This window comes from Trichechus manatus, unplaced genomic scaffold, assembly GCF_000243295.1.
Source record: "Trichechus manatus latirostris isolate Lorelei unplaced genomic scaffold, TriManLat1.0 scaffold00165, whole genome shotgun sequence".
Classification (NCBI taxonomy): Eukaryota; Metazoa; Chordata; class Mammalia; order Sirenia; family Trichechidae; genus Trichechus; species Trichechus manatus.
The window spans coordinates 977,088-991,618 of record NW_004444101.1 but is presented as its reverse complement, the minus strand read 5'-3'; positions in this window follow the sequence as shown (position 1 = coordinate 991,618).

Below are 14,531 nucleotides of genomic sequence, written 5' to 3'. Positions count from 1 at the left end.
TGGATCGATGGATGGGTGGTTGAGTGTGTTGGTGGATTGATGGGTGGGTGGGTCAATAAACAGATGGGTGGATGGATAGATGGATGGATGCGTGGGTGAATGGGTGGGTGGGAGGATAAATAGATGGGTGAATCGATGGCTAGATTAAATGGATGGGTAGGTGAGTGGGAGGGTCTCCCATTCTGGAGGCCTGCAGCCCCCACCAGCTAGACTGAATCCCCAGACCTTTGACTCAGTGCATTCTGTGAACTGTTCCAGAATCTTCTATTTGAGTCCTCCCTGTGCTCTGCCTTCAGCCCAGACGCCCACGTCTCCACCCCCTCATCCTGCACAAGCACCAAGGGAGGCGTACGTGAGCAGCAGGCACTATGCCGGAGTGCCCCGGCACTGACCTGGCCACCTCACGGTCCTGCCCTCGGCCATGGTTTCCAGCTCGGGTCACCACCCCTAACAGTCAGTTCCTGGTAAGGACGTCCCACTTGCCTGGCCCCTGTCCAAGCACTGACAAGCCTGGCATGCTCAGAGAAGTCTGACGTGACAGCAGACATGTTGCCCTTCTCAGCTTCCTGTACGTTACCAGCTTCTGTCTGGGCCCACGGGGGTAAAGGAAGCTTCTGCAGCCATCCAGGAAGGTCAGCCTGGAGCAGGTGCTGCAGCGGGGCAGGGCCCTGGGAAGGTCATCAGACAAGCCATCACACCCCTACGTCAGGGATCCACATCCGCCCACTGCACACCAAACCCAGTCTCCTTCGGGCCCACCTGCCAATTTGACCAGGTCCTGCTTCCACGGTCAAATATAATAAGCTCTGATTAGTCCTTAGTTCAAAAAGTGGGCATCTCCTTTGACTAACAGAGCTGAAAGCTGTGCACACACGTGCACACACACACACGCATGCACACACCTCACAAGGAGAATGAGTGAGCCCTGCTAGTAGGAAGGATGGAGAGGTGCGGTCAGGTGCAAAGGGCCTGGGGCAGGAAAGAGCCCCACAGAACCAGTGATAGAAAGAAAGTTAGCAGGTTCGGAACAGAGAAACATGGGGAGGGGGTCCACGGGGCTTCGGGAGTTTGGGTGTCATCCCATGAAGAAAAAGGAGTGGGGTTCAAACTCATGCTGTTACTGACTCCCCACACCCATGCTCTTCATCACCATGGTGAGGGTGGGAATGAAGGATCAGACCATGATCAGTAACAGGTGGGAATGTCAGCAGTAGGCAGGTTGACTTTATTCTGATAGACAGAAAAGGTTGGAGAGAGGGAGGCTATTGGAAGCTTGAAGTGGGCAGATTTCACAATTAGGGAGAAAGATCTAGAAACTAGAAACCAGAACACAGAATCCGCGTTCCATTGCCTTGCCTCTCGTTGTAGACAAATAGACCCTTTGGGGGAGTCCATGGGTGGTACAGATGGTCAACACACTCGGCTGCTGACTCAATGGCTGGAAGTTCTAGTCCATCCAGACATGCGTTGGAAGAAAATCCTGGTGATCTATTTCCAAAAAATCAGGCATTGCAAACCTTACGGAGCACAGTTGTACTCTGACACACATGGGGTCGCGATGAGTCAGAATTGACTCAATGGTAGTTGGTGGTTTACACCTTTTTGGAGTCAGACAGGCTGAGGATCAAAGCCCAGGTCTGCCACTTACCAGCAATGGCTACGTTGGGCAGGTGATGTCTCCTCTCTCTCTAAGTTTCCTCATCTGCAAACCTGAGGGCCGATAAAACACACCCCTTCTCAGGTTGGTGGAGAGCCAGATTAAGTGCTGGAGCATGGAGTAGATCCTCCTATGACAAGCACCAGCCCTAAGCTCTGTGATTTATGAAGTTGCTTTGTTTTGATTCTGAAACAAGGCCAACTTTGTTTTGTAGGAGCTTGCTTCCCAGAAATTGGCAGATCAAGGTGTCTCTGAACTGATTTTTTTTTCCTCAAGCCCACGGAGACAAGAATAAAATCCTCTTCCAAAAAGGATTCACACCTTCTTTTACTCTTAGTCCATGTCAGTAAATCAAAACCAGATCGTAACATTACCAGGCGAAGTATAACACCCTGCGTGTCACCTCTCACCTGGTCATTTCTCTTACTGATGTTTGCTAGCCGTTTGTGCACAGACTTCCCTTTTCCAGAAACTGCACCATCTGCAGGTTTATGGGGTCAAAGATGTCAGAAGTTCCACCAGGCAGTAGAGCTGGTTCAGGGAGAGAGAGCCGCAGGGACCCGGATTCGAATCCTCCCACCAACAGTGGGAGCCTTGATAAGCCCCTTGACCTTTCTTAGCCTGGTCCTTGTCTTCAAAACCAGGCAAAGATAAAAACAACCTGTGGGGAAAACAATTAAATTTTTAATTAATTGGTGTCCCATGACAGGTCAGGTAGTCCCACAGTTTCTGACGTGGAAGTCCAAAAACTCAAGTAGCTCAAATGCAGAGTTCTGAGAACAAATCCAGAGCCCCCGAGCCTCGTTTCCCACGGAGGGAGGTCACTGTGATTGTTAGAAACCTTTCTTAGCACCTCAGTTCTGTGTACAAAATTGGATAAAACCATCCACCACAGTTGTTGGAAATACTTGATCCTTCAGGCCGATTTAAAGAGGAAGAGAGCAAGAAAGGGAGACTTTTTCCTGAGAAGATAGTTGCCATGGATTGAATGGTGTCCCTCAAAAAGATATGTTGAAGCCCCAAACCCCAAAAGCTGTGAATGTGGCCTTGTTTGGAAGTAGGGTCTTTGCGGACGTCATCAGTCAAGGATCTCGAGATGGAGTCAACCTGGATTTGGGGTGGGCCGTAAACCCAATGACCAGTGTCCTTGTAATAAGAGACACACGTGAAGACTGAGGCAAGGAGACCGGAGTGAGACGTCTACAATCCAAGGATAGCCAAGGTTGCCTACAGCCACCAAAAGCTGGAGAGAGAGGCCTGCAGTCAATTCTCCTTCAGAACCTCAGAAAGAATCAACATGGCCAACACCCTGAATTCAGACTCCCAGCCTCCCGAACTGTTAGGCAACGCCTTTCTGTTCTTACAAGCCTCCTGGTTTGTGATACTTTGTTATGACAGCTCTGGGACACTAATCCACTTGGCTTGGGGTGGGGGTAGTGTTTAGCAAGGTTCCCACTTCACCATCCACCCTTCCAAGAAGCCCTGACTTCCTGCTTCCCAAGGAAATTTACAGGTGACAGCGAGCATTTCTCAGCTCCATTTAGAAACTGGATTACAGATGTTTGCATTCAACACGCCTGCGTCCTTTGCAAGGCCAAACCTCACTTAGCAAACAGTATCACAATCCTCTTGATATAAAACAGGTTTCTAAGGGTACCTTTGTGATGGAAAGAGATTAGAGGGGACAGAGGTATGAACATCAAGAATTTCTCAAGATAAGAGAGAGGTCACACGTGTACCTAAGACAATTCCATGAGTATTGCTACCGAAAATCAATTAAGCTCTTCTTGGGATAGGGGTAGGGCTGACAGAATATAGGACGCAGAGTTAAATTTGAACTTTAGACAAACAAGAAATAATCTTTCGTGTAAATACATCCCGTGCAATATATGCAAACATGCGTATTTGCTAAATCTCGTAAGTATAGGTGGAGGCCCTGGCCATAGCTTCCAATAGTAACCTCCTTTATCCCGAATCCAGTCACTCTCTTCCCTTCTTTCTAGGAATCGCCAGCCACTTCACCATACAAGCTTCTGCCTCCTGTGTATTATGGTTCTTAATTAGATGCTTTTATTGTCGTTTAACACTTGCAGCTCGCGACACCACGCGCCTGCAAATGCCCCATTAACTCTGCGTTTACTCTGATGAAGCCCCGTCAATAATTCTGAAGTTGTTCCGAACCCACAGGTTTGTCACCTTGTTTGCCTGTTTTTGTTTTGTAGAAACGTCTGTCCATAAAGTGTACATGTTGTCGCATTTTTAAGAGGAAAACTTGAATTTGGTGAAAGTGTCACTTACCATTTTAAAGCTGTTTCGTATTGCTTTTGTGTTTCTGAACATGAAAACTGAGTTTGTTGAATGTCACGCACAAAATATTTGGCATGGCTGTTAATTGCTTGGCTGTCTAGAACAGAATCCTGACTAGTTGAAGTCTGAATAGGGGATTTGTTGGGAGGGTACAGGGTTGCCTCACGGAACCACCTCAAGGGCAGGAAGTTCAGAAGGACTCAGGAGGGATGGGACTAGGGCGGGTCAACTTTTTCCCATTCTGTGTGTGTGTGTGTGTGTGTGTGTGTGGGTGTGTGTCTCACCACTGATTCTCTGCATCCTTGTAGAATCATTTTCCCTATAGTCTAGTCACCTCTGTTTCATTGAACTCTCTCAGATTCCACTGAATCTTAGGAAAGATCTAGAGTCTGTTTTCCTCTGGGAATTTTGGCCACCCAGCCATCTAGGTATTGAGAAACCTTGCTGTTGTTGGGTGCTATTGTGTCACTCCCCACTCATGGCAACCCCATGTGACAGAGTAGAACTTCCCCATTGGGTTTTCTTGACTGTAATCTTTACAGGAGCAGATCCCCACACTTGTCTTCCAAGACATCTCTGGGTGAGTTTGAACCACCAACCTTGAGGATAGCAGCCAATTACAAACCACTGGTAACATCCAGGGACCTGTTGTGGTTGTTGTTAAGTGTTTTTCAAGTCAATTCAGACTCATAATGACCCCGCATGACAGAGTAGAACTGCCCCTTAGGGTTTTCTAGCCCGTAATCTTTATGGGATCAGGTTGCCCAGTCTTTTTCCTGCAGCTCCTTTGGGTGGGTTCGAACTGCCAACCTTTCAGTTAGCAGCCAAGCATTTCACTGTTGCATCACCAGGCCATCTACATATCGAGAAACCTTAAAAAAAAAAATTACCATCAAGTCAATTCAGTGGTATTAAAATTTTCTCCTAAGGTCCTAGGATAGTTTTATGCAAAGACCTAGCTTGCTTGGTCTTTCTGCTTTGTATTTTCTTGACTGCACCCTAGCTAGCTGAGGCCATGAGAGACGTCATTCAGGGCTCTGAGGCCGAGTGACAGCGCCAGAGGCCAGCAGTGCAGGGACAGCTTCATGGACCAAGATGGAGGTGTAGATCCTCTTCAAGGGAAAGTAAGGAAGAAGGTCCCTGGCTTAGAAGTCAGCAGAAGCGTGAATCCCTTCTGTTCCTAGTTGGCATCACTGCTTTACCCAAACTTCCCATGAGACTCACGGGATCGTTGGGCCCCAGGTACAAATTATAGGGGAGAGATTCTGATTGGCCCTGCTAGGCCAGTCCTGGTCCGGCCACTCTTGGCTGTGGTGCTGGTCCACAGGAAGAGTGTGAGCAGGCTGTCTGGGAGTGGGCACTGTGTGCCAGGTGAAATTGCTAATGTAACCTTGGATGCATTCTAGAGCCATACAAGGATTGTTATAGTGAAGTTGTGAGGATGGCTTCCAGCTCCATGTATCTGAATCACCTCATCTCCCCATTAGACTCTCTGGAGATTCGATTCTGGACACAATCAGAGCCCTGGCTCAGAGGAGTGTCTCGTTCACACATGCCACCACGTATCTGACAGCTATAATCTTTGCAGGAGCAGATCGCCAGGTCTTTTTCCCACGGAGCCACTGGGTAGGTTTGAACTGCTGACCTTCCAGTTAGCAGCCAAGCACTCAATCTTTGTGCCACCAGAGCTCCTTCACCAACTCCTTTTAGGATCCCTAAACCATTACCAATTCTTAAGTGGGTTAGAGTTACCGTGCAAATAGTAGCTATCATTGACTGAGTCCTGTTCAGAGGAGATCCATACAGTTGCCAATGAAAATATGTATGTATCTAAATGAAAGTATATTAATGATAGATTTCTGGAAGAGTGTATACAGACAAAGTCCCACACAGGGAATCCCATACCTTCATGAACCCACACAAAGTCACTGAACGTTTCCCTCAGCTACCATGTGCTATATCCCCACCCTAGCCCATTTTTTTCTATATATGTTAGTCTATTTTTATTCCTGGAGTCTTTGGATGGTGCAAATGGTTAATGCACTTGGCTGCTAATTGAAAAGTTGGAAGCTCCAGTCCACCCAGAGGTGCCTTGAAAGAAACTCCTGGCAACCTACTTCCAGAAAACCAGCCATTGCAAACACTACAGAGCACAGTTCTACTCTGACACATATGGGTCGCCATGAGTTGGAGTTGACTAGATGGCAATTTTTTTTTTTTTTAAATGCCTAATTGGTACATGCCCATTAAGACAAAGTAAAAAATAAAGACAAGGGAAACAAAAGAAAAGCATCTGTCATGGATTGAATTGTGCCCCCAAAAAATATGTATCAACTTGGCTAGGCCATGATTCCCAGTATCGTGTGATTGTCCACCATTCTGTCATCTGATGTGATTTTCCTATGTGTTGTAAATCCTACCTCTACAATGTTAATGAGATGGGATTAGTGGCGGTTATGTTGATGAGGCAGGACTCGATCTACAAGATTAGATTTTGTCTTAAGCCAATCTCTTTTGAGATACGAAAGAGAGAAGTGAGCAGAGAGACAGGGGGACCTCATACCACCAAGAAAAAAGAGCCAGGAGAAAAGCTCGTCCTTTGGACCTAGGGTTCCTGCACCAAGAAGCTCCTAGTCCAGGGGAAGTTTGATGGTAAGGACCTTCCTCCAGAGCCAACAGAGAGAGAGCCTTCCTCTGGAGCTGGATTTGGACTTCAAGACTACTAGAATGTGAGAGAACAAACTTCTGTTTGTTGAAGGCATCCACTTGTGGTATTTCTGTTACAGCAGCACTAGATGACCAAGATAGCATCTTATGCCACCACCCACAGATAAAGCAGAACCACATTTTAAAAAAATGTGGAATCATTCTGCACATCCAGCTTTTTTACTTAACAGCATATTATGGGCATCCTTCTATGTCAACAAGGTTGTTTTAAAGGTCACATGGTGTTCTGTTCTAAGAGTGTGCCATGATGCTTTTAACCAACTCCTTTTTAGATAATTTGGATGTTCCATTTTCCACTGTTGTAATCAACACGGTGGTATCCATCATTCAACACTGAAGCTGAATCTTTGCACAAAATCATATATTTAAATAATTCATAACTGTAGTTTTGGTTTAATATTTGACCCAATAGTTACTTAAGAATGTTTTGTTTTGCCTTGTTTTGTTTTAATTATCCAGTGGCTGGAGTTTCCTGTTTATATCTTAATTTTTTAGCCTTAGCTTTATTGCACTGCGGTCAAAAAATGTGGATGGGACTATTTCTGCTCTTTGAAATTTTTTTTTTTTTTTAAATACTTAAATATATGGTCAATTTTTGCAATTCCCATGGGAAAGTCAGGAGACATTTGATTTTTCCTTCTGTAGAGCGTACCAGTTGATTCTTGGCTTTCAATTCAAATTTGTCAATTTATATTATTGAAATCCTCACTCTCCTTACTTGTTTTTGTCTCAAGCGATCTCTTAAAAACCAAGGAATTATCTCCTACTACTAGGAGAAATCAAACGACACATTGCATTGGGCAAATCTGCTGCAAAAGATCTCTTGAAAGTGTTGAAAAGCAAAGATGCCACTTTAAGATCTATTTTTCTTTAGGAACAAAAATTATCAGTACATAGAACACCACTATCATCAATAGAGATCATCTTTTCTAATGTTCTTCATCTTTTTTTCTACTTTTACTTAATTCTGAAAGAGCTTCGAATGATTACCTGATTCAATTTTCTGTATCTTGGCTGAGTTTTTACTTTTTCTCATCTTGTTTTAAATTGTTACCACTTTATTTTTCTTTAACCAGTTTTTCTGAAGTCTGCCTTTTCCTTTTTTATCTCTATCTTATCATCTCACAGTTCATATCTTACTAAGGCTTTTCTTCTGAGGCACCTCTGGGTAGACCAGAACTTCAACGTTTCAGTTAGCAGTCAAGTGCATTCTCTGGAAGAAAGGCCTGGTGATCTACTTCCAAAAAGTCGGCCATTGAAAACCCTATGGAGCACAGTTGTACTCTGACACGTATGGGATCCCCATTAGTCAGGTGCGATTCAATAACAACCGGTTATTTTCGTCTTATCTTTCATCTTTCCCATCAGTTTTAAGAAGAGAGAGGACCTGAACAGCTAATCTTACCCCACTGACTTGTAGGACTAACAAAAAAGAGCTAACAAAATATCAACAACAGTCTTAAGCATTTAACATATATTAAGCCGTTTAAGCCACACGCGTCAGGTGTTATTGTTACTGTTCCCATTTAACAGATGAGGAAAACTGAGGCACACAGAAGCTAAGTAACTTGTTCCTGGTCATACAGTTGGTGAGTGAGGCCAACATTCAAAGTCCTTCTAGTTCCAACATCTGCATGGTAACCTACCCCAAGTGTTCCCCAATTCAATGCACATAACTAGCCCCCGCTGCTGTGTGTCTGAGCATTTGGGTCCCCAGGTGTTGGGGAAGGAAGAACATGGGAAATAGCAGTGAAAGGTTAAGTTCTGGCTCCTGAAAACAATCTCGGTGAGGACCCCTGGACCGTATGCCAGCTGTAAAATACATAGGTCATGCAACAGTCTTCTCCTTTACCTGCACCTCCAAGACCCACGCCAAGGCTATTGGCGCAGATGTCACCTCTGTCACTATCTGAGAAAGTCACTGAAGTGACCTCTCCACACTGCTCAACAGAGGCAGTTAGCAAAATAATGACTACTCCGCCACCCATGAAAAATTGGAAAACGCCTTGCTCGGAGCAAAGGGCTGTCATCCAGCACTCAGTTTCCAAACACTGCCTCTTCTCTCAGTCTTCTTCAGCAAGCTCAGTGTGACATGTTCTCCACCTGTGGCACCATATAAAGTTCAATGGAAGTGTAACCTGGCAAGCATGAAAAGTGCCAAGGAAATGTTAAGTAAGTATCTGATAGCCAGCGTCCAAGAACAGCAGAGAATCGAAAGATGCTAATGTTCAGGTGGGGGCCTTTCAGGTAGCTGAAGACACCGCAGAGATATTTGAACACCTTCTTTGATGGCTTCTCCACCATCTACTCCAGAGTCCCGTGTTTCCCCTACCCCTGACACACACACACACACACACACACACACACACACACACACACACACACACACACACACACACAGATCTAGCCTGAGTATACTCTGGAGGCCTCAGAAAAATCCCTACCATTGCTCTATCCAAATGGGACACGCTCCCAAGCTATTTTCTAGCTACCAGAATGTTGACTCCATTGCCAAAGAATCATGGTATTTAAAAGATGCTTTGCCCCATTAATGCTCTGACATACAAACAGAGGTGTCTGTGAGGGTCCTACTTTCCCTAATTAAAAATCTCCATGGTGAAGTAAACAAACACGCTCCTTGCAACAATGTTTAGATAAGAGGTTGGGAATGCGTCCCCATCTAAGGTACAGAAACGTCTAGGTGTCGAGGGGGGTGTGATTAATTTGGGGGTGTCCTGTGGCCTTCCTGGGTGATCTCAAGCTTGTTTCGGTGCCTCAACTGACGTCTCCAATCTGTAAAATCTTGCAGGGATATTAAGATCTGTTCAGGAATGTCTATAAAGTGCTTTGAACTTCTAGAGTTAGACATTAAATAAATACCCCATGTTATTAGAACTCCACCGAGGCAATAGAATGTTCGAAATGGGACTTTATTATAAATACTCTCTAGAGTTTGCCAAGAATAAATTGAACGGGCAAACGCAACATACTTGTCTGTAACTTAATCCAAACTTGGCTTCTTTGCCAAAACTTGGCATTGTGATACATGAGTATAGACCTCGGGAGGGAACATGAAAGGCCTCTATTATTTTGAACCAACTATTTAGCTAGATTTCCAAGTCTTCCATTTATTTATCATCTTCTTTAAGCCATCCCATTAGAGAAGAAAGCAAACACAAAGCTAAAAATCAAGAGCCATACGTCTGTTTGCATTTTTCGGCAATTAATAAGACTGACTGTAAATTGGCTTAACCATCATGAGATCAGCCGCCCCCACATCGATTGACTCAGATGAAAGGAAACCAGGATTCCCTTTTTTGTCAGTTCAGGCAGCAGTATTAAACCACTTTGCACGGCAATAAACGACAACTTTCTCCGAGCTGATTGGACAAAGCGAGGCGTGCATCAAATTAAACATATTTGGAAGTCTAACATCTCACAAAGAGATGGTGATTTTTCTTGAGTGGAAGAAAGTTTAGAATTGCACATTCAAAACTTCTGCATTGCCTCCAAGCGGGCATTATGATCTGGAATTGTTATAAAGACACGGCATGAGGCAATCACCATTACTAAGAAGCAGGATATTCCGTCTCAATCAGGAAATCAAGCTGGGGAGATGTCAGGGTGCAGAGAAAATTCCTGAGACGTGAGTTGGGATTTCTGGAGTCTGTTCTCACCTCTGTCGGGAATAATTGCTGAGGAGAGTCCCATCCTGTCCGTCAGCCTCAGTTTTCTGATCTCTGGAATGAGGGCGCACATCTAACGGCCTCTCCTCTTCAAAGAGCTGCTTTTCTAAAATGTGTTACGAGTGAGAACGTCGCCAAAATAATACAACCCTGGAAGGAAACAGTCCCAAACTGATGTTCAAGCCCTCGCTCATACCCAAGAATAAATGTGTTGGAACAGCATTCATTAATCAGCCTCGATGTCCACGCGTTTTCCCATCACCTGTTTCCAGGAAAAAGAAAATGACTGAAGTCCCCCCAAACTCTTTTGGGTATTTTCCACAGCAAATCTCAGTCCCTATGTGTCAGAGTTTAAATTTAGCAAGTGTTTTCATTCTCGAGTCCAAGTAACTACCTGGAGGTGTGTTTCTCGATCTGTTTACCAGAAGATTAAATTCCTCTGAGACAGACAGGCTGCAGGGATTGCCCAAGAAAGATCTCTGCGCTGACTGAGACGCATATTTTCTGGATGGGCGCAGAGGAGAAAAATAAAAGTTCAGAAAGAATGTTTCAATAAAGCAGTATGCCCAGGGCCTTTATCTTTCCCATATGCTTTCAGCCAACGAGAAGACTGTCTGGCTTCTCTGACTCATCTTTGGATGGAAACTAAATGCCCGCCAGCACGGCTCTGAGGAAAAGTGGAAATTGGAAGCTATCCGTGGTAATCAGATCATCAGGAGCGTCCCCCCAACTTTTTATAAGTTTACTTTACTCCAGGCTCAGGGCCACAGAGCCCCATGAGAGCCACTGTGACATCAGGAAGTCCCCGCTTTAACTGGACTCTAAGAGTGGGTTGTGTGGCATGGTTTGGGGAAAGTCTAGAGCCCCTTGGTGGTGCAAACAGTTACCACATTCAGCTGCTAACTGAAATGTTGGAGGTTCCAGTCCACCCAGTGGCACTCCAGAAGAAAGGCCTGGTGATCTAAGATTTCAGAAAAGTCAGCCATTGAAAACCTACAGAGCCCAGTTCTACTCTGACACCCCTGAGTCGGAAGTGAATCAACAGCAATGGTTTTTTGTTGTTTGGGGGGCAGGGGGGTTGGGTTTTTTCTTTGTTTTTGTTTTTCGGCTCCGTGCAGTTTGGGTGGATGGCGGTCGGTGCATACTCGCACAGTCATTCAAGAGAAAACAAGCATGGAACGTTTTAATATTTAGGAAGGTGTTGCTCACCAGGCAGTGAGGTGTGACCATTGGGTGCCGAGGTCTGAGGAGGATTACAGCCCTCACCACACTGTCCTCCTGATGGAGAGAGATCAGGGCCAAGTCCCACCCTTCAGGGTGCATGACGAGGAAGAACAGGCCTTGGAACGACCTGCCATCTGCCCAAGGTGTGCGGCTGATCCGTGACAGCTTGGGAGCCACAGCTGTTCGCCTGATTCCCACCTTGGCACAAAGCCAGTTGAGGCAGCAACATTGCCCAGACAGTTCGTTAAACATGGGGTCACTTTGAGGATTAAATGAGGAAGTACACTTACAGCACTAGCACCTGGCCCCAAAGAAGCCATGAAGGAAGGTTAGCTGTCATTGTTATTACAGATGCAGATCCCCACACCCCGTTACAAGTTGAATTGTGTCCCTGCAAAATACTTGTTGAAATACTAACCTCTATGCCTGTGGATCTGATGCAATGTAATGTAATCAGCTTCCACAATGTAATCTCATTCGATGCAATCATCTTCTATAATGTGTTGTTTTAGGTGCCATCAAGTCAGTTCCAAGCCATAGCGACCCTATGTACAACAGAACCAAACACTGCCCAGTCCTGCACCATCCTCACAAGGCCAAGATTCATCTGATCTCAGTAATGATATCTCTCCTTCTACATCCTCTTCTGAATCTGGCTTGAATTTCTGACCAGTTCCCTATCGAGGTACTGCTGAAACCGTTTTTTAATTATCTTCAGCAAAATTTTATTTGCATGCAATATTAATATTGTTTGATAATTTTTGCATTCTGTTGGATCACCTTTCTTTGGAATGGGCACAAATATGGATCTGTTCTACCGGGTTGACCAGGTAGCTGTCTTCCAAATTTCTTGTCACAGACAAGTGAGCATTTCCAGTGCCGCATCTGTTTGTTGAATCATCTCAATTGATATTCCATCAATTCCTGGAGCCTTGTTTTTCACCAGTGCCTTCAATGCAGCTTGGACTTCTTCCTTCTATGCCATCAGTTCTTGATTATATGCCTCCTACTGAAATGGTTGAACTTTCACCAATTCTTTTTGGTACAGTGAGTCTGTGTATTCCTTCCATCTTCTTTTGATGCTTCCTTCGTCATTCAATATTTTCCCCATAGAATCCTCTAATAATGCAACTCAAGGCTTGATTTTTTTTCTTCAGTTCTTTCAGCTTGAGAAATTCCAAGCATGTTCTTCCCTTTTGGTTTTCTAACTCCAGGTCTTTGCACGTTTCATTATAATACTTTGATTTGTCTTCTCAAGCCCCTCTTTGAAATCTGTTCAGCTCTTTTACTTCATCATTTCTTCCATTTGCTTTAGCTAGTCTACGTTCAAGAGTAAGTTTCCAAGTCTCTTCTGACATCCATTTTGATCTTTTCTTTCTTTTCTGTCTTTTCAATGACCTTCTGCTTTCTTCATGTATGACGTCCTTGATGTCATCCCACAACTCATCTGGTCTTTATTTATTAGTGTGCAATGCGTCAAATCTATCCTTGAGATGGTCTCTAAATTCAGGTGGGATATACTCAGTCAAGGTCATACTTTAGCTCTTGTGGACTTGTTTTAATTTTCTTCAGGTTCAGTTTGAATTTGCATATGAGCAATTGATGGTCTGTTCCACCATTGGCCCCTGGCCTTGTTCTGACTGATGATACTGAGCTTTTCCATCGTCTCTTTCCACAGATGCAGTCATTTGGATTTCTGGGTATTCCATCTGGTGAGGTACGCGTGTATAGTTGCCGTTTGTGTTGGTGAGAAAAGGTATTCCCAATGAATAGGTCATTGGTCTTGCGAAATTCTATCATGCAATCTCCAGCGTTGCTTCTATCACCAAGGCCATGCTTTCCAACTACCAATCCTTGTTCTTCGTTTCCAACTTTCACATTCTAATCACCAGTAATTATCAGTGCAACCTGATTGCATGTTTGATCAATTTCAGACTGCTGAGTTGGTAAAAATCTGCAATTTCCTCATCTTTGACATTAGTGGCTGGTGCATAAATTTTAATAATAGTCATATTAACTGATCTTCCTTGTAGGTGTATGGATATTATCCTATCACTGACAGCTTTGTACTTCAGGATGGATTTTGAAATGTTCTTTTTGACAATGAATGCAACACCATTCCTCTTCAATTTGTCATTCCCGGCATATTAGACTGTATGATTGTCTGACTCAAAATGGTGAATAATAGTCTATTTCAGCTCATTAACGCCTAGGATAGCTATCTTCAAGCATTCCATTTCCTTTTTTACAGCTTCCACTTTTCCTAGATTCATATTTCATACATTCTGCATTGCCATTATTAATGGATGTTTATAGCTCTTTTTTTCACATTTTTAGTTGTACCACATCAGCAAATGTAGGTCCTGAAACTTTTACTGCATCCATGTCATTAAGGTCAACTCTATTTGGAGGAGGCAGTTCTTCCCCAGTTTTATTCTGAATGCCTTCCAACCTGAAGGGCTCATCTTCTGGCACTATATCAGGCAATGTTCTCCTGCTATTCATAAAGTTTTCACTGGCAAATTTTTTTAGAAGTAGATCTCCAGGTCCATCTTCCTAGTCTTAGTCTGGAAGCTCCGTGGTAGGGTGGATCCTAATTCCAAATGCTGTGTTATATAAAAAGCAACATCGACACAGATACACATCTAGAAGCCGAGGAATCAAGGAAAGCCAGGGGCTGCCAACAAGGAAGGATTCCACACAGCTGAGACACTGATTTAGACTTCTAGCCTTCAGAACTGTGAGAAAATTAATTTCTGTTCTGTAAAGCCACCATTTGTGGTATTTCTGTCACAGCAGCACTGGGACACTAAGACACCCCCCATGATCCCACTCCCTGAATATGTTGCATCATTGTATCATGGACGGCCTATTATTTTACATCATTGTATCATGGATGGCCTATTATTCTGCATCATTGTATCTTGGAG